Source organism: Triturus cristatus, chromosome 1_1 (assembly GCF_964204655.1).
Source record: "Triturus cristatus chromosome 1_1, aTriCri1.1, whole genome shotgun sequence".
NCBI lineage: Eukaryota > Metazoa > Chordata > Amphibia > Caudata > Salamandridae > Triturus > Triturus cristatus.
In genome coordinates this window covers 1,073,409,753-1,073,434,336 of record NC_140579.1, presented here as the reverse complement: position 1 = coordinate 1,073,434,336, position 24,584 = coordinate 1,073,409,753, and positions in this window count along the sequence as shown.

Below are 24,584 nucleotides of genomic sequence, written 5' to 3'. Positions count from 1 at the left end.
CATTGTTTTTCTTTTCTTCTCTTTCCCTTTCTGTTTACAGGTACGTCCTATTCAACAAGTTTTAAATAAATCTTGTTTCTCATCTTTTTCTCATAGGCTTCACCTTTGGAAGCACCATAGGAAGTGAAGTGTGGCCTATGCTACACTCACACAGTGGTAGTGTCTTACCAACACCTGGTAAGAACGGAGCCCTCACTCATAATTTGGTCCTGATGAATGCCACGGACCCAATTGGGCCATTCCGGCAGAAACATGTTGACCACACATAAAGACGGTTAGGGGACACTAAGTACCCCACGCACCGTCACACATAGTTTTTAATATCATATAGTTGTCAATCACATTAAAAATCACTTTTTGACCACTATAATGATTTTTAACCCCACTCACTTTTTCACGGGCCCCCACTCAGTCATTTAGAAAGTGCATCCTTGTCGTCAAGTGTATGCCCGCCCTCTATCAAACGAAGGTTTTAGAGGGCGAGGACTGGTCAATGATGAAGCATGACACCAGGTGGTGTGTGAGACCAGTCCGCAACTTTTTGTGAGATGCCCACACCTACGACGTTCCTGTAACTCGTTTGGGTTATCACACTAGGAGCGGCTTCTTGTGGTAAACAGTTATAGTGGAGGCTGCCAGCTCCTAGAACCCCTATGCCTCTAGTTCCCTCCTCCACAGATCCAGTGGAGACTTTTTGTGTGTTAACTTACGTACAGCTGATGGCTGTGGGAACAAATTAAGGGGTCACCTTCCCAGTACAAGGGATTTATTCTGTTATACAAACTTTTTGTAAACAGAAAAGAACTACTACAGTCACCTTTGTTTCTGACACTGCCCTTTCAAATGATAAGGATCAATTTGGGATTATCCTCAACGCTACCCTAATTATCCAGTATGGATACCGAACTCTCATTTGGGGAAGAAGTCTTAGCAGAGATTTTAAACACACCATCCCTACTAGCAGAGACCATAGTGACGCAAACAGTGCAGAATTCAGATGAGTGGGAAGCATTATCCTCAAAGAAAAAAGAACAAATTCGCACAGCCCTACATGGAGCGTTTATAACAGAATATCTCCGGAAAAATACGGCACCCAGGGGATTGATTGTCACTAACGAACCCAGATTATTCCTTAATAATAAGGAATTTAGAATCAATTGGTCCAGTATTGCGTGGAAATGCACAAAAGATTGGCTCATCCTCATTATCAACACTGCGAGACAACTAGCAGATGCTCTCCTAGTCGAGATCCAACAGAGCGAAGGCAAACTGAAAACTACAGTACAACTGTCAGTCTTTAAAAAGAAGTTGGATGAAATTAATAAAGAACACTTAGAATACAAAGAATATCTAACACAATCCAAGCTGACTAAACTGAAAAAAGATGTACAAAAGTTCAGTAAAGAAACAGTTTACCCATACGTGACGGATGAACATTACAATAAACCAATTCCACAACAATCGGGGAGAAAACAACGCTTCCGACCCACTCCCCAGAACTGGACGTTCAGCTCTGGAGAAGAGAGAAGTGACTCCAGCAGTGACGAAGGCTCAGGACCATACTATGGGAAACCGTCTGGGTACCAACCCCTGATGCAAGTACCTCAACCACAACCACCCCAACCTCCTCCCCCCCTTTGGCTATTGGCAACAGCCCTACTTTCCACCGGGCTTTGGTTATCATCCAGGCCCACCGTCTTTTTTATTCCAGGGCAGAGGCAGAGGGCAGGGCAGACAAAAAAGAAGAAACACAAGGGTCCAGTGGGAGGACCAACAACCACCGCAAGGAGTAACAACCAGGAGCAGAGGGAGAATGGAGATGCCCTCAACAAGCAGGGACTAACCAATATCGTTAATATCAGCACACACATTCTAACCCCTGATGAAGAAACCATTCTTAACAAAGGTTTAGGTTTCGTCCTCACTCCCAAAAATGACCCCTTCACTCTTAATATGGAATTGGCCCAGTTTTTTCGGAAACTTAAGCTTCGAGACTTCTTTGGAGACACGACAGAAATTGATTTTGATAAGAGGAAATCTACCGGGCTGCGGAAAAAGTCCACCTTCCAACCTCCAAATCAGAACATTTCATGCCAAATATTGACATTTGAACAGGCAGTGCTCAGGGATATAGAAAACATTGACTTCCTTAACACCAAAGGGTTCAACAACCTCTCAGGGAAGGAACGAATGGCCCTACTAGCACTAAAAAACAACCATGATGTCGTTATCAAACCAGCAGATAAGGGGGGCGCGACTGTCCTGATGGACCTCACGATGTACCGAGATGAGTGTACAAGATTGCTAGCAGATACGAATAGCTATGCCATACACCAAACGGATCCCACGGGCCCAATTAAGAACAAAATTAAGAACATGGTGGAAGAAGCCCTAGGTAACAACTGGATAACGAAGCAAGAAGCTGATTTCTTAATCAACGAAGAACCTAGGATGCCGCGCTTCTACATTCTACCTAAGATCCACAAGGGACGTATGCCACCGCCAGGTAGACCAATCGTTTCAGGCATCGGATCGGTGCTAGAACCCCTGTCCCAATTTTGCGATTGGTTCCTACGGCCCATTGTAAAAAAAACACAATCATACCTAAAGGATACAAAAGACGTCCTATGCCTCCTAAGAGACTTGGAGGTTGATACCACGAATGACTGGCTTATAACGATGGATATCGAAGCCCTTTACACTAGTATTCCGCAACGACGAACACTGGAGGTCGTGGAGAACATCATCTTGCGAAGGGAGTGGGATTTTGTTACCCCCCAACATTTTGTCATGGAGTGCGCCGAACTGGCCCTCACAGAAAATTTCTTTGAATTTGAACAGGTCATCTATCACCAAGTTACGGGCAGTTCGATGGGGAGCACATTCGCTCCTAGCTTGGCCTGTCTATACGTCCAGCAATTTGAAGATGATTTCATCAACAATGCAGTGAACCCATTTCGAAACCACATAAAGATTTGGAAACGTTACATAGATGACGTGTTGATTGTATGGAATGGAACAGAAGAGAACGCAACAGCCTTCGTCCACTGGGTTAACCTACAAGACAGCCATCTCAAATTTACTCATACCATCAATAAAAACCACGCAATCTTTCTGGACTTGGATATAACACTCACTAACGAGGGGATAACAACCAAGGTTCATAACAAACCTACCGACAGAAATAGCCTACTCTTGTATGAGAGTTATCATCCCAAAGCCCTCAAACAGAATTTACCCGTTGGGCAGTTCCTCCGTATCAGGAGAAACTGTTCTGAGAAAGAGACCTACGCAGAGCAGGCAGAACAACTCGAGAAAAAACTGATTGAACGCCATTACCCTAGAAAACTGGTGAAGAAGGCTAACAAAAGAGCTAGAAACAACCCAAGGGATGCACTTTTGGAAGACGTGGAGAAAGACAAAACCAACAGACCAGTCTGCGTCACCACTTTCACCCCAATTTCAAACTCAGTTCAGAAAATCATTCAAAAAAGATGGCACATACTTAACAGCGCTGGAAAACACTGGGAACCCCCACTGTTTGCGTATAAACGGAATAAAAATCTCCGAGATGAACTAGTCCATGCCCAGATGACCACCAATGAGAATATAGAACAACTTAGACTTTGGGATCAACCACCCGCAGTAGGCCATTTTTCCTGCGGCGGATGCCAATCATGTAGTCTTACAAAGAACACTAAGACAGTGGACATTGGGACAAACAAACCATGGCAACTCAAATCGTTCGGCAATTGCAACACTGAAAATGTGATATACTTACTAACATGCCCCTGCCAACTCCAATACGTAGGGATGACTACAAGGAAGGTAAGAATTCGAATTAATGAGCACCGTAGCACAATCAGGTGCAAAAAAACTAACACCAAGCTAACACGACATTTCACCGAGAAAAACCACACAGACTCAGACCTACGGTGGACTATCCTGGAGGTCATGAAGAAAAAGAAATTCGATCTTACAAAAGCTCTCCATGTGAGAGAACAACGTTGGGTGTACCGCCTACGCTCTCATGAAAAAAGTCTCAACGATGACATTCCATGGCTGCAGTTAACCAACTGTTGAAAGGAGACATACTTTGGGTGTAAGCCATTTGGACAGTAGAACTACCAAACTATATACCTTTGTCCCTCCTTCTGATTCCCTTCTTGATCTGGTCCTGCAAATAGAACCTTGCCTGAATATACAATACAAACTGAAATTTTTGAGACATATAAGGTTATTCCGGCACTATAGCCTTGTTTAGTCATGATATATCTCCCCATTAATGTTTAAGAAAGGCTAGAGATAGCCATATGTAGCAGTGTCCATCCGAAAAAACGTCTCTCGCTACATTAACAGACACTCCACATCGTGTTATTGCACGCTGAGGCAGCAAATAAGACGTGTGTCTCAGTATGTAAACGTTAATTCTCCAGCGTTGGAGCTACTTTTTCACACAACTCTGTATTAGCCCGTATGTGCCACCACTTACTTTATAATCGGGACACTACTGAACGCAGACCTTATACAATTAATTATCTCCTTAATTAGCCCAAGATCGATCTATATATTAAGGCGCATTTTTTGCCTTAGCCCAAGATCATTGTAAATATTAAGGCGCATTATTTGCCGTAGCATAGCTGGCGTTACCATGTCAACCAGTTCTCCCGCAAGGACAGACCTATGACACCCCTCGTCGGGCCAGCCTCACAACCAATGAGATCGGCTCTGTTCTACTGAACTCGTCCGACAGGCATAGACGCGCCCTATTACCGGCGTCCTTCTTCGATCCTTCGATTTTCCATAGGACGGCTGACACACACCCCCCTGGCTCCCAACGAATGAGGCTTCCTCTTTCTCTCATGCCACAACCGCCATCTTTAGCACAGGCTCGGCGCTCTCCCGACACCGGGAATCCCGCACCTGCTTTCCGGTCTGTGTCCAATTAAACCAATTAACACAACCACACTGCATATATAAGACGGCGCCCGCTCCCTCCATTCCTCGTAAATCGGGAGGATCGAGCGGACGCCTAGGACACAGGAACATTCTGCTTCGTGTTACAGTAAGAGTACGGGTGGAGCGAATGACTAAGGAGTATGCGTGTGTAGTATTGTTGAACCTTCACTACGGAAGCATTTTACCTCCCAGGTTTCCCACCAAATTTTGTTGGGATTTGCTCAATGACAGACCTTCTCTCTGTATATGTGACATTATTTTTCTGCAGTTTGGATAAAGACCTAGGTTATGTGTTTTCTCTCAACAGAAGTGACAAAACGGTGGATTTTCCCCGTCCCTCTTCCCCCCTTGGGACAAGTTGTCCAACCAATTAGGGTAAGTTTGGTAGCAGTATTTACTGCTCCCAGGCTGAAATTGTTCACAAAAGTGTACACAAATAGAGTGTCACAAAGTCACAAAACACTTTACTCACTCTTAGAGTTCAATGCATGCATTGTTTTTCTTTTCTTCTCTTTCCCTTTCTGTTTACAGGTACGTCCTATTCAACAAGTTTTAAATAAATCTTGTTTCTCATCTTTTTCTCATAGGCTTCACCTTTGGAAGCACCATAGGAAGTGAAGTGTGGCCTATGCTACACTCACACAGTGGTAGTGTCTTACCAACACCTGGTAAGAACGGAGCCCTCACTCATAATTTGGTCCTGATGAATGCCACGGACCCAATTGGGCCATTCCGGCAGAAACATGTTGACCACACATAAAGACGGTTAGGGGACACTAAGTACCCCACGCACCGTCACACATAGTTTTTAATATCATATAGTTGTCAATCACATTAAAAATCACTTTTTGACCACTATAATGATTTTTAACCCCACTCACTTTTTCACGGGCCCCCACTCAGTCATTTAGAAAGTGCATCCTTGTCGTCAAGTGTATGCCCGCCCTCTATCAAACGAAGGTTTTAGAGGGCGAGGACTGGTCAATGATGAAGCATGACACCAGGTGGTGTGTGAGACCAGTCCGCAACTTTTTGTGAGATGCCCACACCTACGACGTTCCTGTAACTCGTTTGGGTTATCACACTAGGAGCGGCTTCTTGTGGTAAACAGTTATAGTGGAGGCTGCCAGCTCCTAGAACCCCTATGCCTCTAGTTCCCTCCTCCACAGATCCAGTGGAGACTTTTTGTGTGTTAACTTACGTACAGCTGATGGCTGTGGGAACAAATTAAGGGGTCACCTTCCCAGTACAAGGGATTTATTCTGTTATACAAACTTTTTGTAAACAGAAAAGAACTACTACAGTCACCTTTGTTTCTGACACTGCCCTTTCAAATGATAAGGATCAATTTGGGATTATCCTCAACGCTACCCTAATTATCCAGTATGGATACCGAACTCTCATTTGGGGAAGAAGTCTTAGCAGAGATTTTAAACACACCATCCCTACTAGCGGAGACCATAGTGACGCAAACAGTGCAGAATTCAGATGAGTGGGAAGCATTATCCTCAAAGAAAAAAGAACAAATTCGCACAGCCCTACATGGGGCGTTTATGACAGAATATCTCCGGAAAAATACGGCACCCAGGGGATTGATTGTCACTAACGAACCCAGATTATTCCTTAATAATAAGGAATTTAGAATCAATTGGTCCAGTATTGCGTGGAAATGCACAAAAGATTGGCTCATCCTCATTATCAACACTGCGAGACAACTAGCAGATGCTCTCCTAGTCGAGATCCAACAGAGCGAAGGCAAACTGAAAACTACAGTACAACTGTCAGTCTTTAAAAAGAAGTTGGATGAAATTAATAAAGAACACTTAGAATACAAAGAATATCTAACACAATCCAAGCTGACTAAACTGAAAAAAGATGTACAAAAGTTCAGTAAAGAAACAGTTTACCCATACGTGACGGATGAACATTACAATAAACCAATTCCACAACAATCGGGGAGAAAACAACGCTTCCGACCCACTCCCCAGAACTGGACGTTCAGCTCTGGAGAAGAGAGAAGTGACTCCAGCAGTGACGAAGGCTCAGGACCATACTATGGGAAACCGTCTGGGTACCAACCCCTGATGCAAGTACCTCAACCACAACCACCCCAACCTCCTCCCCCCTTTGGCTATTGGCAACAGCCCTACTTTCCACCGGGCTTTGGTTATCATCCAGGCCCACCGTCTTTTTTATTCCAGGGCAGAGGCAGAGGGCAGGGCAGACAAAAAAGAAGAAACACAAGGGTCCAGTGGGAGGACCAACAACCACCGCAAGGAGTAACAACCAGGAGCAGAGGGAGAATGGAGATGCCCTCAACAAGCAGGGACTAACCAATATCGTTAATATCAGCACACACATTCTAACCCCTGATGAAGAAACCATTCTTAACAAAGGTTTAGGTTTCGTCCCCACTCCCAAAAATGACCCCTTCACTCTTAATATGGAATTGGCCCAGTTTTTTCGGAAACTTAAGCTTCGAGACTTCTTTGGAGACACGACAGAAATTGATGATGATAAGAGGAAATCTACCGGGCTGCGGAAAAAGTCCACCTTCCAACCTCCAAATCAGAACATTTCATGCCAAATATTGACATTTGAACAGGCAGTGCTCAGGGATATAGAAAACATTGACTTCCTTAACACCAAAGGGTTCAACAACCTCTCAGGGAAGGAACGAATGGCCCTACTAGCACTAAAAAACAACCATGATGTCGTTATCAAACCAGCAGATAAGGGGGGCGCGACTGTCCTGATGGACCTCACGATGTACCGAGATGAGTGTACAAGATTGCTAGCAGATACGAATAGCTATGCCATACACCAAACGGATCCCACGGGCCCAATTAAGAACAAAATTAAGAACATGGTGGAAGAAGCCCTAGGTAACAACTGGATAACGAAGCAAGAAGCTGATTTCTTAATCAACGAAGAACCTAGGATGCCGCGCTTCTACATTCTACCCAAGATCCACAAGGGACGTATGCCACCGCCAGGTAGACCAATCGTTTCAGGCATCGGATCGGTGCTAGAACCCCTGTCCCAATTTTGCGATTGGTTCCTACGGCCCATTGTAAAAGAAACACAATCATACCTAAAGGATACAAAAGACGTCCTATGCCTCCTAAGAGACTTGGAGGTTGATACCACGAATGACTGGCTTATAACGATGGATATCGAAGCCCTTTACACTAGTATTCCGCAACGACGAACACTGGAGGTCGTGGAGAACATCATCTTGCGAAGGGAGTGGGATTTTGTTACCCCCCAACATTTTGTCATGGAGTGCGCCGAACTGGCCCTCACAGAAAATTTCTTTGAATTTGAACAGGTCATCTATCACCAAGTTACGGGCACTTCGATGGGGAGCACATTCGCTCCTAGCTTGGCCTGTCTATACGTCCAGCAATTTGAAGATGATTTCATCAACAATGCAGTGAACCCATTTCGAAACCACATAAAGATTTGGAAACGTTACATAGATGACGTGTTGATTGTATGGAATGGAACAGAAGAGAACGCAACAGCCTTCGTCCACTGGGTTAACCTACAAGACAGCCATCTCAAATTTACTCATACCATCAATAAAAACCACGCAATCTTTCTGGACTTGGATATAACACTCACTAACGAGGGGATAACAACCAAGGTTCATAACAAACCTACCGACAGAAATAGCCTACTCTTGTATGAGAGTTATCATCCCAAAGCCCTCAAACAGAATTTACCCGTTGGGCAGTTCCTCCGTATCAGGAGAAACTGTTCTGAGAAAGAGACCTACGCAGAGCAGGCAGAACAACTCGAGAAAAAACTGATTGAACGCCATTACCCTAGAAAACTGGTGAAGAAGGCTAACAAAAGAGCTAGAAACAACCCAAGGGATGCACTTTTGGAAGACGTGGAGAAAGACAAAACCAACAGACCAGTCTGCGTCACCACTTTCACCCCAATTTCAAACTCAGTTCAGAAAATCATTCAAAAAAGATGGCACATACTTAACAGCGCTGGAAAACACTGGGAACCCCCACTGTTTGCGTATAAACGGAATAAAAATCTCCGAGATGAACTAGTCCATGCCCAGATGACCACCAATGAGAATATAGAACAACTTAGACTTTGGGATCAACCACCCGCAGTAGGCCATTTTTCCTGCGGCGGATGCCAATCATGTAGTCTTACAAAGAACACTAAGACAGTGGACATTGGGACAAACAAACCATGGCAACTCAAATCGTTCAGCAATTGCAACACTGAAAATGTGATATACTTACTAACATGCCCCTGCCAACTCCAATACGTAGGGATGACTACAAGGAAGGTAAGAATTCGAATTAATGAGCACCGTAGCACAATCAGGTGCAAAAAAACTAACACCAAGCTAACACGACATTTCACCGAGAAAAACCACACAGACTCAGACCTACGGTGGACTATCCTGGAGGTCATGAAGAAAAAGAAATTCGATCTTACAAAAGCTCTCCATGTGAGAGAACAACGTTGGGTGTACCGCCTACGCTCTCATGAAAAAGGTCTCAACGATGAATTCCATGGCTGCAGTTAACCAACTGTTGAAAGGAGACATACTTTGGGTGTAAGCCATTTGGACAGTAGAACTACCAAACTATATACCTTTGTCCCTCCTTCTGATTCCCTTCTTGATCTGGTCCTGCAAATAGAACCTTGCCTGAATATACAATACAAACTGAAATTTTTGAGACATATAAGGTTATTCCGGCACTATAGCCTTGTTTAGTCATGATATATCTCCCCATTAATGTTTAAGAAAGGCTAGAGATAGCCATATGTAGCAGTGTCCATCCGAAAAAACGTCTCTCGCTACATTAACAGACACTCCACATCGTGTTATTGCACGCTGAGGCAGCAAATAAGACGTGTGTCTCAGTATGTAAACGTTAATTCTCCAGCGTTGGAGCTACTTTTTCACACAACTCTGTATTAGCCCGTATGTGCCACCACTTACTTTATAATCGGGACACTACTGAACGCAGACCTTATACAATTAATTATCTCCTTAATTAGCCCAAGATCGATCTATATATTAAGGCGCATTTTTTGCCTTAGCCCAAGATCATTGTAAATATTAAGGCGCATTATTTGCCGTAGCATAGCTGGCATTACCATGTCAACCAGTTCTCCCGCAAGGACAGACCTATGACACCCCTCGTCGGGCCAGCCTCACAACCAATGAGATCGGCTCTGTTCGACTGAACTCGTCCGACAGGCATAGACGCGCCCTATTACCGGCGTCCTTCTTCGATCCTTCGATTTTCCATAGGACGGCTGACACACACCCCCCTGGCTCCCAACGAATGAGGCTTCCTCTTTCTCTCATGCCACAACCGCCATCTTTAGCACAGGCTCGGCGCTCTCCCGACACCGGGAATCCCGCACCTGCTTTCCGTTCTGTGTCCAATTAAACCAATTAACACAACCACACTGCATATATAAGACGGCGCCCGCTCCCTCCATTCCTCGTAAATCGGGAGGATCGAGCGGACGCCTAGGACACAGGAACATTCTGCTTCGTGTTACAGTAAGAGTACGGGTGGAGCGAATGACTAAGGAGTATGCGTGTGTAGTATTGTTGAACCTTCACTACGGAAGCATTTTACCTCCCAGGTTTCCCACCAAATTTTGTTGGGATTTGCTCAATGACAGACCTTCTCTCTGTATATGTGACATTATTTTTCTGCAGTTTGGATAAAGACCTAGGTTATGTGTTTTCTCTCAACAGAAGTGACAAAACGGTGGATTTTCCCCGTCCCTCTTCCCCCCTTGGGACAAGTTGTCCAACCAATTAGGGTAAGTTTGGTAGCAGTATTTACTGCTCCCAGGCTGAAATTGTTCACAAAAGTGTACACAAATAGAGTGTCACAAAGTCACAAAACACTTTACTCACTCTTAGAGTTCAATGCATGCATTGTTTTTCTTTTCTTCTCTTTCCCTTTCTGTTTACAGGTACGTCCTATTCAACAAGTTTTAAATAAATCTTGTTTCTCATCTTTTTCTCATAGGCTTCACCTTTGGAAGCACCATAGGAAGTGAAGTGTGGCCTATGCTACACTCACACAGTGGTAGTGTCTTACCAACACCTGGTAAGAACGGAGCCCTCACTCATAATTTGGTCCTGATGAATGCCACGGACCCAATTGGGCCATTCCGGCAGAAACATGTTGACCACACATAAAGACGGTTAGGGGACACTAAGTACCCCACGCACCGTCACACATAGTTTTTAATATCATATAGTTGTCAATCACATTAAAAATCACTTTTTGACCACTATAATGATTTTTAACCCCACTCACTTTTTCACGGGCCCCCACTCAGTCATTTAGAAAGTGCATCCTTGTCGTCAAGTGTATGCCCGCCCTCTATCAAACGAAGGTTTTAGAGGGCGAGGACTGGTCAATGATGAAGCATGACACCAGGTGGTGTGTGAGACCAGTCCGCAACTTTTTGTGAGATGCCCACACCTACGACGTTCCTGTAACTCGTTTGGGTTATCACACTAGGAGCGGCTTCTTGTGGTAAACAGTTATAGTGGAGGCTGCCAGCTCCTAGAACCCCTATGCCTCTAGTTCCCTCCTCCACAGATCCAGTGGAGACTTTTTGTGTGTTAACTTACGTACAGCTGATGGCTGTGGGAACAAATTAAGGGGTCACCTTCCCAGTACAAGGGATTTATTCTGTTATACAAACTTTTTGTAAACAGAAAAGAACTACTACAGTCACCTTTGTTTCTGACACTGCCCTTTCAAATGATAAGGATCAATTTGGGATTATCCTCAACGCTACCCTAATTATCCAGTATGGATACCGAACTCTCATTTGGGGAAGAAGTCTTAGCAGAGATTTTAAACACACCATCCCTACTAGCGGAGACCATAGTGACGCAAACAGTGCAGAATTCAGATGAGTGGGAAGCATTATCCTCAAAGAAAAAAGAACAAATTCGCACAGCCCTACATGGGGCGTTTATGACAGAATATCTCCGGAAAAATACGGCACCCAGGGGATTGATTGTCACTAACGAACCCAGATTATTCCTTAATAATAAGGAATTTAGAATCAATTGGTCCAGTATTGCGTGGAAATGCACAAAAGATTGGCTCATCCTCATTATCAACACTGCGAGACAACTAGCAGATGCTCTCCTAGTCGAGATCCAACAGAGCGAAGGCAAACTGAAAACTACAGTACAACTGTCAGTCTTTAAAAAGAAGTTGGATGAAATTAATAAAGAACACTTAGAATACAAAGAATATCTAACACAATCCAAGCTGACTAAACTGAAAAAAGATGTACAAAAGTTCAGTAAAGAAACAGTTTACCCATACGTGACGGATGAACATTACAATAAACCAATTCCACAACAATCGGGGAGAAAACAACGCTTCCGACCCACTCCCCAGAACTGGACGTTCAGCTCTGGAGAAGAGAGAAGTGACTCCAGCAGTGACGAAGGCTCAGGACCATACTATGGGAAACCGTCTGGGTACCAACCCCTGATGCAAGTACCTCAACCACAACCACCCCAACCTCCTCCCCCCTTTGGCTATTGGCAACAGCCCTACTTTCCACCGGGCTTTGGTTATCATCCAGGCCCACCGTCTTTTTTATTCCAGGGCAGAGGCAGAGGGCAGGGCAGACAAAAAAGAAGAAACACAAGGGTCCAGTGGGAGGACCAACAACCACCGCAAGGAGTAACAACCAGGAGCAGAGGGAGAATGGAGATGCCCTCAACAAGCAGGGACTAACCAATATCGTTAATATCAGCACACACATTCTAACCCCTGATGAAGAAACCATTCTTAACAAAGGTTTAGGTTTCGTCCCCACTCCCAAAAATGACCCCTTCACTCTTAATATGGAATTGGCCCAGTTTTTTCGGAAACTTAAGCTTCGAGACTTCTTTGGAGACACGACAGAAATTGATGATGATAAGAGGAAATCTACCGGGCTGCGGAAAAAGTCCACCTTCCAACCTCCAAATCAGAACATTTCATGCCAAATATTGACATTTGAACAGGCAGTGCTCAGGGATATAGAAAACATTGACTTCCTTAACACCAAAGGGTTCAACAACCTCTCAGGGAAGGAACGAATGGCCCTACTAGCACTAAAAAACAACCATGATGTCGTTATCAAACCAGCAGATAAGGGGGGCGCGACTGTCCTGATGGACCTCACGATGTACCGAGATGAGTGTACAAGATTGCTAGCAGATACGAATAGCTATGCCATACACCAAACGGATCCCACGGGCCCAATTAAGAACAAAATTAAGAACATGGTGGAAGAAGCCCTAGGTAACAACTGGATAACGAAGCAAGAAGCTGATTTCTTAATCAACGAAGAACCTAGGATGCCGCGCTTCTACATTCTACCCAAGATCCACAAGGGACGTATGCCACCGCCAGGTAGACCAATCGTTTCAGGCATCGGATCGGTGCTAGAACCCCTGTCCCAATTTTGCGATTGGTTCCTACGGCCCATTGTAAAAGAAACACAATCATACCTAAAGGATACAAAAGACGTCCTATGCCTCCTAAGAGACTTGGAGGTTGATACCACGAATGACTGGCTTATAACGATGGATATCGAAGCCCTTTACACTAGTATTCCGCAACGACGAACACTGGAGGTCGTGGAGAACATCATCTTGCGAAGGGAGTGGGATTTTGTTACCCCCCAACATTTTGTCATGGAGTGCGCCGAACTGGCCCTCACAGAAAATTTCTTTGAATTTGAACAGGTCATCTATCACCAAGTTACGGGCACTTCGATGGGGAGCACATTCGCTCCTAGCTTGGCCTGTCTATACGTCCAGCAATTTGAAGATGATTTCATCAACAATGCAGTGAACCCATTTCGAAACCACATAAAGATTTGGAAACGTTACATAGATGACGTGTTGATTGTATGGAATGGAACAGAAGAGAACGCAACAGCCTTCGTCCACTGGGTTAACCTACAAGACAGCCATCTCAAATTTACTCATACCATCAATAAAAACCACGCAATCTTTCTGGACTTGGATATAACACTCACTAACGAGGGGATAACAACCAAGGTTCATAACAAACCTACCGACAGAAATAGCCTACTCTTGTATGAGAGTTATCATCCCAAAGCCCTCAAACAGAATTTACCCGTTGGGCAGTTCCTCCGTATCAGGAGAAACTGTTCTGAGAAAGAGACCTACGCAGAGCAGGCAGAACAACTCGAGAAAAAACTGATTGAACGCCATTACCCTAGAAAACTGGTGAAGAAGGCTAACAAAAGAGCTAGAAACAACCCAAGGGATGCACTTTTGGAAGACGTGGAGAAAGACAAAACCAACAGACCAGTCTGCGTCACCACTTTCACCCCAATTTCAAACTCAGTTCAGAAAATCATTCAAAAAAGATGGCACATACTTAACAGCGCTGGAAAACACTGGGAACCCCCACTGTTTGCGTATAAACGGAATAAAAATCTCCGAGATGAACTAGTCCATGCCCAGATGACCACCAATGAGAATATAGAACAACTTAGACTTTGGGATCAACCACCCGCAGTAGGCCATTTTTCCTGCGGCGGATGCCAATCATGTAGTCTTACAAAGAACACTAAGACAGTGGACATTGGGACAAACAAACCATGGCAACTCAAATCGTTCAGCAATTGCAACACTGAAAATGTGATATACTTACTAACATGCCCCTGCCAACTCCAATACGTAGGGATGACTACAAGGAAGGTAAGAATTCGAATTAATGAGCACCGTAGCACAATCAGGTGCAAAAAAACTAACACCAAGCTAACACGACATTTCACCGAGAAAAACCACACAGACTCAGACCTACGGTGGACTATCCTGGAGGTCATGAAGAAAAAGAAATTCGATCTTACAAAAGCTCTCCATGTGAGAGAACAACGTTGGGTGTACCGCCTACGCTCTCATGAAAAAGGTCTCAACGATGAATTCCATGGCTGCAGTTAACCAACTGTTGAAAGGAGACATACTTTGGGTGTAAGCCATTTGGACAGTAGAACTACCAAACTATATACCTTTGTCCCTCCTTCTGATTCCCTTCTTGATCTGGTCCTGCAAATAGAACCTTGCCTGAATATACAATACAAACTGAAATTTTTGAGACATATAAGGTTATTCCGGCACTATAGCCTTGTTTAGTCATGATATATCTCCCCATTAATGTTTAAGAAAGGCTAGAGATAGCCATATGTAGCAGTGTCCATCCGAAAAAACGTCTCTCGCTACATTAACAGACACTCCACATCGTGTTATTGCACGCTGAGGCAGCAAATAAGACGTGTGTCTCAGTATGTAAACGTTAATTCTCCAGCGTTGGAGCTACTTTTTCACACAACTCTGTATTAGCCCGTATGTGCCACCACTTACTTTATAATCGGGACACTACTGAACGCAGACCTTATACAATTAATTATCTCCTTAATTAGCCCAAGATCGATCTATATATTAAGGCGCATTTTTTGCCTTAGCCCAAGATCATTGTAAATATTAAGGCGCATTATTTGCCGTAGCATAGCTGGCGTTACCATGTCAACCAGTTCTCCCGCAAGGACAGACCTATGACACCCCTCGTCGGGCCAGCCTCACAACCAATGAGATCGGCTCTGTTCTACTGAACTCGTCCGACAGGCATAGACGCGCCCTATTACCGGCGTCCTTCTTCGATCCTTCGATTTTCCATAGGACGGCTGACACACACCCCCCTGGCTCCCAACGAATGAGGCTTCCTCTTTCTCTCATGCCACAACCGCCATCTTTAGCACAGGCTCGGCGCTCTCCCGACACCGGGAATCCCGCACCTGCTTTCCGGTCTGTGTCCAATTAAACCAATTAACACAACCACACTGCATATATAAGACGGCGCCCGCTCCCTCCATTCCTCGTAAATCGGGAGGATCGAGCGGACGCCTAGGACACAGGAACATTCTGCTTCGTGTTACAGTAAGAGTACGGGTGGAGCGAATGACTAAGGAGTATGCGTGTGTAGTATTGTTGAACCTTCACTACGGAAGCATTTTACCTCCCAGGTTTCCCACCAAATTTTGTTGGGATTTGCTCAATGACAGACCTTCTCTCTGTATATGTGACATTATTTTTCTGCAGTTTGGATAAAGACCTAGGTTATGTGTTTTCTCTCAACAGAAGTGACAAAACGGTGGATTTTCCCCGTCCCTCTTCCCCCCTTGGGACAAGTTGTCCAACCAATTAGGGTAAGTTTGGTAGCAGTATTTACTGCTCCCAGGCTGAAATTGTTCACAAAAGTGTACACAAATAGAGTGTCACAAAGTCACAAAACACTTTACTCACTCTTAGAGTTCAATGCATGCATTGTTTTTCTTTTCTTCTCTTTCCCTTTCTGTTTACAGGTACGTCCTATTCAACAAGTTTTAAATAAATCTTGTTTCTCATCTTTTTCTCATAGGCTTCACCTTTGGAAGCACCATAGGAAGTGAAGTGTGGCCTATGCTACACTCACACAGTGGTAGTGTCTTACCAACACCTGGTAAGAACGGAGCCCTCACTCATAATTTGGTCCTGATGAATGCCACGGACCCAATTGGGCCATTCCGGCAGAAACATGTTGACCACACATAAAGACGGTTAGGGGACACTAAGTACCCCACGCACCGTCACACATAGTTTTTAATATCATATAGTTGTCAATCACATTAAAAATCACTTTTTGACCACTATAATGATTTTTAACCCCACTCACTTTTTCACGGGCCCCCACTCAGTCATTTAGAAAGTGCATCCTTGTCGTCAAGTGTATGCCCGCCCTCTATCAAACGAAGGTTTTAGAGGGCGAGGACTGGTCAATGATGAAGCATGACACCAGGTGGTGTGTGAGACCAGTCCGCAACTTTTTGTGAGATGCCCACACCTACGACGTTCCTGTAACTCGTTTGGGTTATCACACTAGGAGCGGCTTCTTGTGGTAAACAGTTATAGTGGAGGCTGCCAGCTCCTAGAACCCCTATGCCTCTAGTTCCCTCCTCCACAGATCCAGTGGAGACTTTTTGTGTGTAGAACATCACCACCCACAGGTAGGGATCAGGAGGAGGAGGAAACATCCGATGGAGCATCCCAGACATCGTCACGGCCTGCTTCTGAGGGTCCCCGCAGGAGGCCGGGTCGTCCACGGAAAGGACCGTGAGGGTCGGCGCTACATCACCATCTCCCAGGACACCTGGCCTGGCACCTGGCCCACTGGAGCAACAGCATCACAGCATCAAGAGACATTCTCTGCCACATGGCCTTGCTGGTCACTGTCTGACCAATGTTGACAAAGACTGTGGCATGGACTCTGAGGACTTCCAATGGCAAGGACACCAACTCCCCTACTGAACTTTGGATTCCAAACTCCCGGAAAGCCCCTCACGTCATACCCCCCCCCCCCCCCCCCCCCAAAATAAAAGATTCACACCATGAAGAGAAGATGCCTGCTGGTTGCATTATTACCTTACATGTGTCTTGTAAAGTCTAAACATGCCTGAGTTCTCTTTTGACTTCAACCATCCACACCCTGGGGCCTGAGTCTGGCACAGGACACACGGGTCACAGTGTAGTAGGCAAGACAGACATCGAGCACCATACACACCCGTGATGGGCCCAACCAGCTGAGGGGGTGGCCGCACAACCGTGCTGACAGACACATTGAGTACAGCAACAGTCATGCGCAGAGGTCAGGGATCCAGTCCAGTGTCCTGGGGGACACCCAGGTATGTGTAGACAGGTGGCAGAACCATGTCCTGCAAGCTTGAGTCCGGTGGATGCAGAGAATGGGGGCCTGTCCAACGTTGGATGCATGGGGATGGCACATGTCACAATACCCACACAGTCATGGACATGATGCACAATACACAGTCTCAGCCCACACACACAGCTTGCATCTTGCTACTCGACACATAGACACATAGCCACTATCAGGGACAACCATGCCAGACATGCTGGATGCACCGTGGCAACACACCAGCATTGACTGAGAAGAGGCACCTTGGAGGCATAGGGACACCTTTATTAGTCATGTTTTCGGGATTGCAGAGGCAACTTGAAGTACACATGAACACTTCATGTGGAGTAACATGTGGGTCCAACACTGGCACCCCCCTTCTGCAGCACAAATGCGTGATATCCATGGAACTGGCACACAATTGTCGGCCAACAGCTAAACACCCACAGCTGCTCACGGAGAGCCTGCCATACACCATTGATCCGCTGATGTAGAAGTCCCACACCATGTCAAGCCAATGCAAACCGTATGTGTCCGAGGGCAGTGTTACACACATTGATGCCATCATCACAATCCACTATCCCATCACTGATGACTGTCAACCACTCAGACCATCTATTCAGGTGTACACAGCTGCATGTCGTGTCCCATGGTGATGCTACATGGCTGCAGAGGAACCAAACATCGACAGGGGCAGTGTGCATACATCGTGAACAACTGCCACACCCAATACACCCCTGATGCATCCCTTACCCTAAGGAGACTTCCAAACTTGTCCGTGCGTGTAACGCTGAGTCAGCACACGATGACGTGTCCATGAGGAATAGCAGTGCCACAACAATGCAACCAGCAGACGGCATGCGCAAGTACCTGGGGATGAGAGACACACAAGAAGTCAGCCACAAAAAGCACAGCCACTTGCATGTGCATGTACTCGACACATGTATGGATGACAACATGCTAGTTCACAATTATGACTGGGGAAATACAACCATCACTGCCACCATCACTCCAGTGACACACCCACACACACCTCTGACTCACGTGCCATACATGCAGGTGGAGACACACATCACAACACATGCCACACGTGGAGCAATGCGTGCACACTCAGACACTGGTACTCACCACTAAGCAAAGAAGTCGCGTATGAGCCGAGTCCGGATGTCCTCTTGCGGCTCCACATCCTCCACATCACTAGCCCCATTGCCAAGCCCTTCGTCCTCCACGGGTGGATGGTCCTCGTCATCTTGATCCAGGATGAGTGGCACAGCTTTCTCAACTGCCATCTTGTGCAGCATGCAGCAGACCATGAAGATTTTGCAGACCTTCGCAGGGGCATATGGGAGCGCACCGCCGGTCTTGTGTAGGCACCTAAATCGGCTCTTCAGCAGGCCAAACGTCCTCTCTATTACTCGCCTTGTCCGGCCATGGGCGGTGTTGTAGCGGAGCTGGGCCGGCGTGATGGGGTTGCGGAGAGGTGTGAGCAGCCATGGCATGTTGGGATAGCCAGCGTCCCCTACATGGGAAGCACATGGACATCGTTAGAACTGGTGAAGCGGTCGTGCTGGTAGGCTATGCAAAATACAGGACAGACAGACTGTACCCACCAACAACACATGCTCGTTCGTTGCGCAGCTGCGTCATCATTTCAGGCACCCTGCTACGCCTCATGATGTAGGCATCGTGTGCTGATCCTGGAAAACGAGCACAGACATGTGAAATCACCATGTTGGACAGACACACCACAAGGGCATTGATGGAGTGGTAGTGCTTCCGATTGCGGTACGCTACCTCCTGTGCGTGTGGTGGTACCAAAGCAACATGTGTCCCATCTATGGACCCAATGACATGGGGCATCCCTCCCAGGGCATAGAATCCACGCTTGACCCCAGTCAACTGTTCAGGGGTTGGGAACTTGATGAAGTCATCCAGGTGAATCAACATGGCCTCTAAGAAATCATGCAGCACACGGCAGAACATGCTCTGGGACATGCCACCAACATGAGCTATGGTATTTTGAAAGGTACCCGTGGCTAGAAAATGTAGGGCTGCCATTACCTTCAGCTTGGGTGTCAGTGCCGTAGGATACCTGTGCAGCGGTTGCAGGTGTGGTGCCAGTCTCGCCGTCAACTCCAGAATCAACCGTTGTGAGAAGCGGTAGCACCGGATACGATCATTCTCCCGCATGGCAGCCAAGTCCGGAATTGCTCGGGGAAGAGGCGGCGCTCTGCAGTAATTTGGAAGTGACAAGGAAAAGTGAGTGCACCACAACAACAAATAAGTTGTACTGAGCACATGTTAATCTGTCTATACACATATGCTACATACGGAGTCAGGTATGTGCCACATGCCCTGGACACGTATGGCTGGCAGGTGACACTCCTACCAAGACCCAGCTACACACGGAGATTGAGAACCTCCACATGCCATGCCATGGGATTAGCTGTGTCCCAGTGCAAGTGAACAGCCAGACGCAACACAGGAGTGACATACACCCACACATCAGCAGAAGTAGGATGCCGATTGCAGAGACTGGTAGCGGAACACTAGAGCCACAGGTCACATGACATTACACTAGGACAGCCCACACACCTTGCCATGAAGGTGTACATGTCATGACTCACCACACATTCATTGAGAGGATGCAGACATGTCCTTGTCACGCTACTCCGTGTCCCATGCATACATACGCACCTCACATCCGATACCACATGTGGCATGGTGTGCGGAACAGTGTGCAATGTCAATCTACACACAGACACATGTTGGTTGCTGCAACAGCTGCAGCTTTTGAGGGTGCTCCAACATCAACCTAATGGGAACCCCCCACACATACATGACATAGTCACATCGTGCACCGTGGGTAGTGACAAGTCAGGTGTGGTAACCCCTGTACCGGGCATCATGGGACACTTCCGTGTGTTGGTGTCCGTGCCATGCCAGTGACGCTTATCCCAAGTGTGCAGTACGACATGCACACATGTCAAAGGAGTCAAGGGCATGCCTGGCACACATTGCACCGTCACACATTACATCTGTACACATCTCATCATACATCTGGTGCCTTCTCGACTCAGGAGTAATGTTCCACATCACAGCCTGTCACACCTGTGCCCCACACATGTAGTACTGCCCAGACAATGCCTTGATGTTCATCCATGGACAAGTATGTCCGCCCTATTCTTTCCTGTGTGCTGCCTGTCACCACTGTGATGTGTGAAAACCGCCGTACTGCTGCTAAGAAGGCCTGTGTACGTTCCAATATCACTATCGGAGTGCTGCCGTATGTGTACCCATCGTGATGGTGAGCGTACAGGCATGTGTACGGTCCGTACCACTACGAGTACGCATACGCAAGAACACCCATAGTGGTAGGGCCGTACACGCGCCTGTACGCTCCCTATCAGTATGGGTGTCCTCGCGTATGCGTACTCGTAGTGGTACGGGCCGTACACGCGCCTGTACGCTCCCTATCACTATGGGTGTCCTCGCGTATGCGTACTCGTAGTGGTACGGGCCGTACACGCGCCTGTACGCTCCCTATCACTATGGGTGTCCTCGCGTATGCGTACACGTAGTGGTACGGGCCGTACACGCTCCTGTACGCTCCCTATCAGTATGGGTGTCCTCGCGTATGCGTACACGTAGTGGTACGGGCCGTACACGCGCCTGTACGCTCCCTATCACTACGTGTACGCATACGCGAGAACACCCATAGTGATATGGAGCGTACAGGCGCGTGTACGGCCCTACCACTATGGGTGTTCTTGCGTATGCGTACACGTAGTGATAGGGAGCGTACAGGCGCGTGTACGGCCCGTACCACTACGAGTACGCATACGCGAGGACACCCATAGTGATAGTGAACGTAGGCACGCGTGTACGGGCCGTTGCTATGCATTTGGGGTGCCCTAGGGCCCCGGAACGCACCGTACCTGTGTGTGAAGCTCCAAATTCCATAGGGGACACATGAGGGACAAGTATTAAGGCCTACATGCATGCTGGTTGTCATGGAGACCAAGTTCAAATTTTGAATTTGTTCAGGAAGCTGCACGGCAGAAGTCAGTTGGAATGAATCTACTTTGTTGCAATGTGTTTGTGGGGCTGACATCATGCAGGAGAAAAAAACAGATTGAGAACCCACAGACTGCTAGGTTTGAAGGGATTGGAGGAAACATAGGATGCAAATGTGAGTGACCAATCACTCTGTACTCCTGTGCATGAGATGGGCCAGCAAGGCAGATATAAGGCAGCCAGGTCCCATGAGGGAGCACTTGCCTGCACATCTCTGTATTCCACGACCCAGCTGCTGCTACTGATTCCCTGGAACCATGTCAAGGGCTGTGGAGAGTTCACAGCCATTCACCCTGGAGGAGAACATGGCTTTGGTGGATGTGATCCTCCCACGGTACCCCATGCTGTATGGGCGACCAGGTTATCAGGTGAGTGCAGTGTCCACTGGCACAGACTGTGTCCCTTTTTTGTGACTGTGACTTATGCCATTGTGTCCAGGTGTGACACACATGCTATGTACTGTAGGGGGGGTCCCAGGGGGGGGGATGCCTGATGTCTCCCAGCAGTGCCCTGAGACAGGAGGGGTGGGTGCAGAGTCCTCCCAGCAGTGCCCTGAGACAGGAGGGGTGTGTGCAGAGTCCTCCCAGCAGTGCCCTGAGACAGGAGGGGTGGGTGCAGAGTCCTCCCAGCAGTGCCCTGAGACAGGAGGGGTGGGTGCCTATCACTCCCAGCAGTGCCCTGAGACAGGAGGGGTGGGTGCCTAACACTCCCAGCAGTGCCCTGAGACAGGAGGGGTGGGTGCCTAACACTCCCAGCAGTGCCCTGAGACAGGAGGGGTGGGTGCCTAACACTCCCAGCAGTGCCCTGAGACAGGAGGGGTAGGTGCCTATCACTCCCAGCAGTGCCCTGAGACAGGAGGGGTGGGTGCCTAACACTCCCAGCAGTGCCCTGAGACAGGAGGGGTGTGTGCAGAGTCCTCCCAGCAGTGCCCTGAGACAGGAGGGGTGGGTGCCTATCACTCCCAGCAGTGCCCTGAGATAGGAGGGGTGGGTGCCTAACACTCCCAGCAGTGCCCTGAGACAGGAGGGGTGTGTGCAGAGTCCTCCCAGCAGTGCCCTGAGACAGGAGGGGTGGGTGCCTATCACTCCCAGCAGTGCCCTGAGACAGGAGGGGTGGGTGCCTAACACTCCCAGCAGTGCCCTGAGACAGGAGGGGTGTGTGCAGAGTCCTCCCAGCAGTGCCCTGAGACAGGAGGGGTGGGTGCCTATCACTCCCAGCAGTGCCCTGAGACAGGAGGGGTGGGTGCCTATCACTCCCAGCAGTGCCCTGAGACAGGAGGGGTGGGTGCCTAACACTCCCAGCAGTGCCCTGAGACAGGAGGGGTGTGTGCAGAGTCCTCCCAGCAGTGCCCTGAGACAGGAGGGGTGGGTGCCTAACACTCCCAGCAGTGCCCTGAGACAGGAGGGGTGGGTGTGATGCACAGTGTGAGCCTGGATCATTGATTGTGTAGTTGCCCTCATTCCACCTGTGTCCTTTCAATGGCACGTACTGCTTTTGGCCTTCCCCCAGAGGATCATGGCCCTATGACAAAGGTGCAATGCGTTGGATGCATACTATGCCTTGTTGTAAACAGCAAATGTGTTATAATCTGTGTCCCTGTGACATGTGCCAGGTGTATTGATGTAGTGTCACTTGTCCATCCTCACAGGTAGACGCCTCTGCCAAGGAGAAGATATGGCTGGACGCCGTCAGCGCCGTGAGGAGTGCGGATGGTCGGAAGCGGCGCCTGTCCCAGGTGAGGAAACGCTGGCAGGATATCCGGTGCTGGACGCGGAGGATCGCACGGGTCCTGCTGGGGGACTCACCTGAGAGCCATAAGAACCGCGGGTGCCGCCGTCTCTCCCACATCCAGAAACGTGTGCTGGCGGTGGTCTTTCCTGACTTGGACAGGCGCCTACAGGAGATGCAGCAGCCGGAAGGGGGTAGGTACATGTGTGTGTTTGTTGTGTTTCACCAGCATTTGTAAGTGCACTGTTCCATGGATACACTTCCAGGGTTTATGGTGCTGTGCAGATCCTGTTACCCACAGTGTTGCAGGGCTCTCCTGCCTCCCTTCCCCTCCTTGCAATGTGTTCCCTGGTCTGTGTGTAGTCACTCCATCACAAGGTTATGTAGCCTGACACCTTCTCCAAGTGTACAATGCCTGCAGCATCATGTGTGGGGGGGGGGGTGTGTAACAGGTTTAGTGACCTTGCCTGTGCCCTGTCCAGTTCTGGACTTGTGGGTTCCATGTCAGTTGGCACTAATGCTGATTCCAGACATGGGAGTTAATCTCTCGAGTGCGAGGCCTTCCAGCAGGCATGTCCCATGTGGTGGCCTGTGACATGATGTGCATGATTGTGCGTTACGCATAGTGCAGGGATGTTAGCGTGTGTTGCAGTCATTCCCATTCAGGAGCATGGAGTTGTGTGGCCACTACTGTCCCCAGGGGCATCTTTTCCTAGGTATCATGTGTGTAATCCGAGAATGTCGACATTCTCTGTGTCTACAGCATAGGTTGTGCTCTGTGCCATTGTCCCCTGGCACCATGTATATTGACGTGAGATGTATTACAAGTGTCCACTGTCCAGCCTGAACTGATTTTCCAATTACATGCTCACGGTGGCCATTGCCTTTGTGTCTTGTTGCAATTTCACCCTGACTAAGAGATGTAAGTGCTTCCTGTGTCTCCACAGATTTGTCTCATGTAGGGGGTGGGTGGTGCGGGCATGGCCTACATGTCAAGACCTGTCATCTCCTTGCTAGGACTGGCCA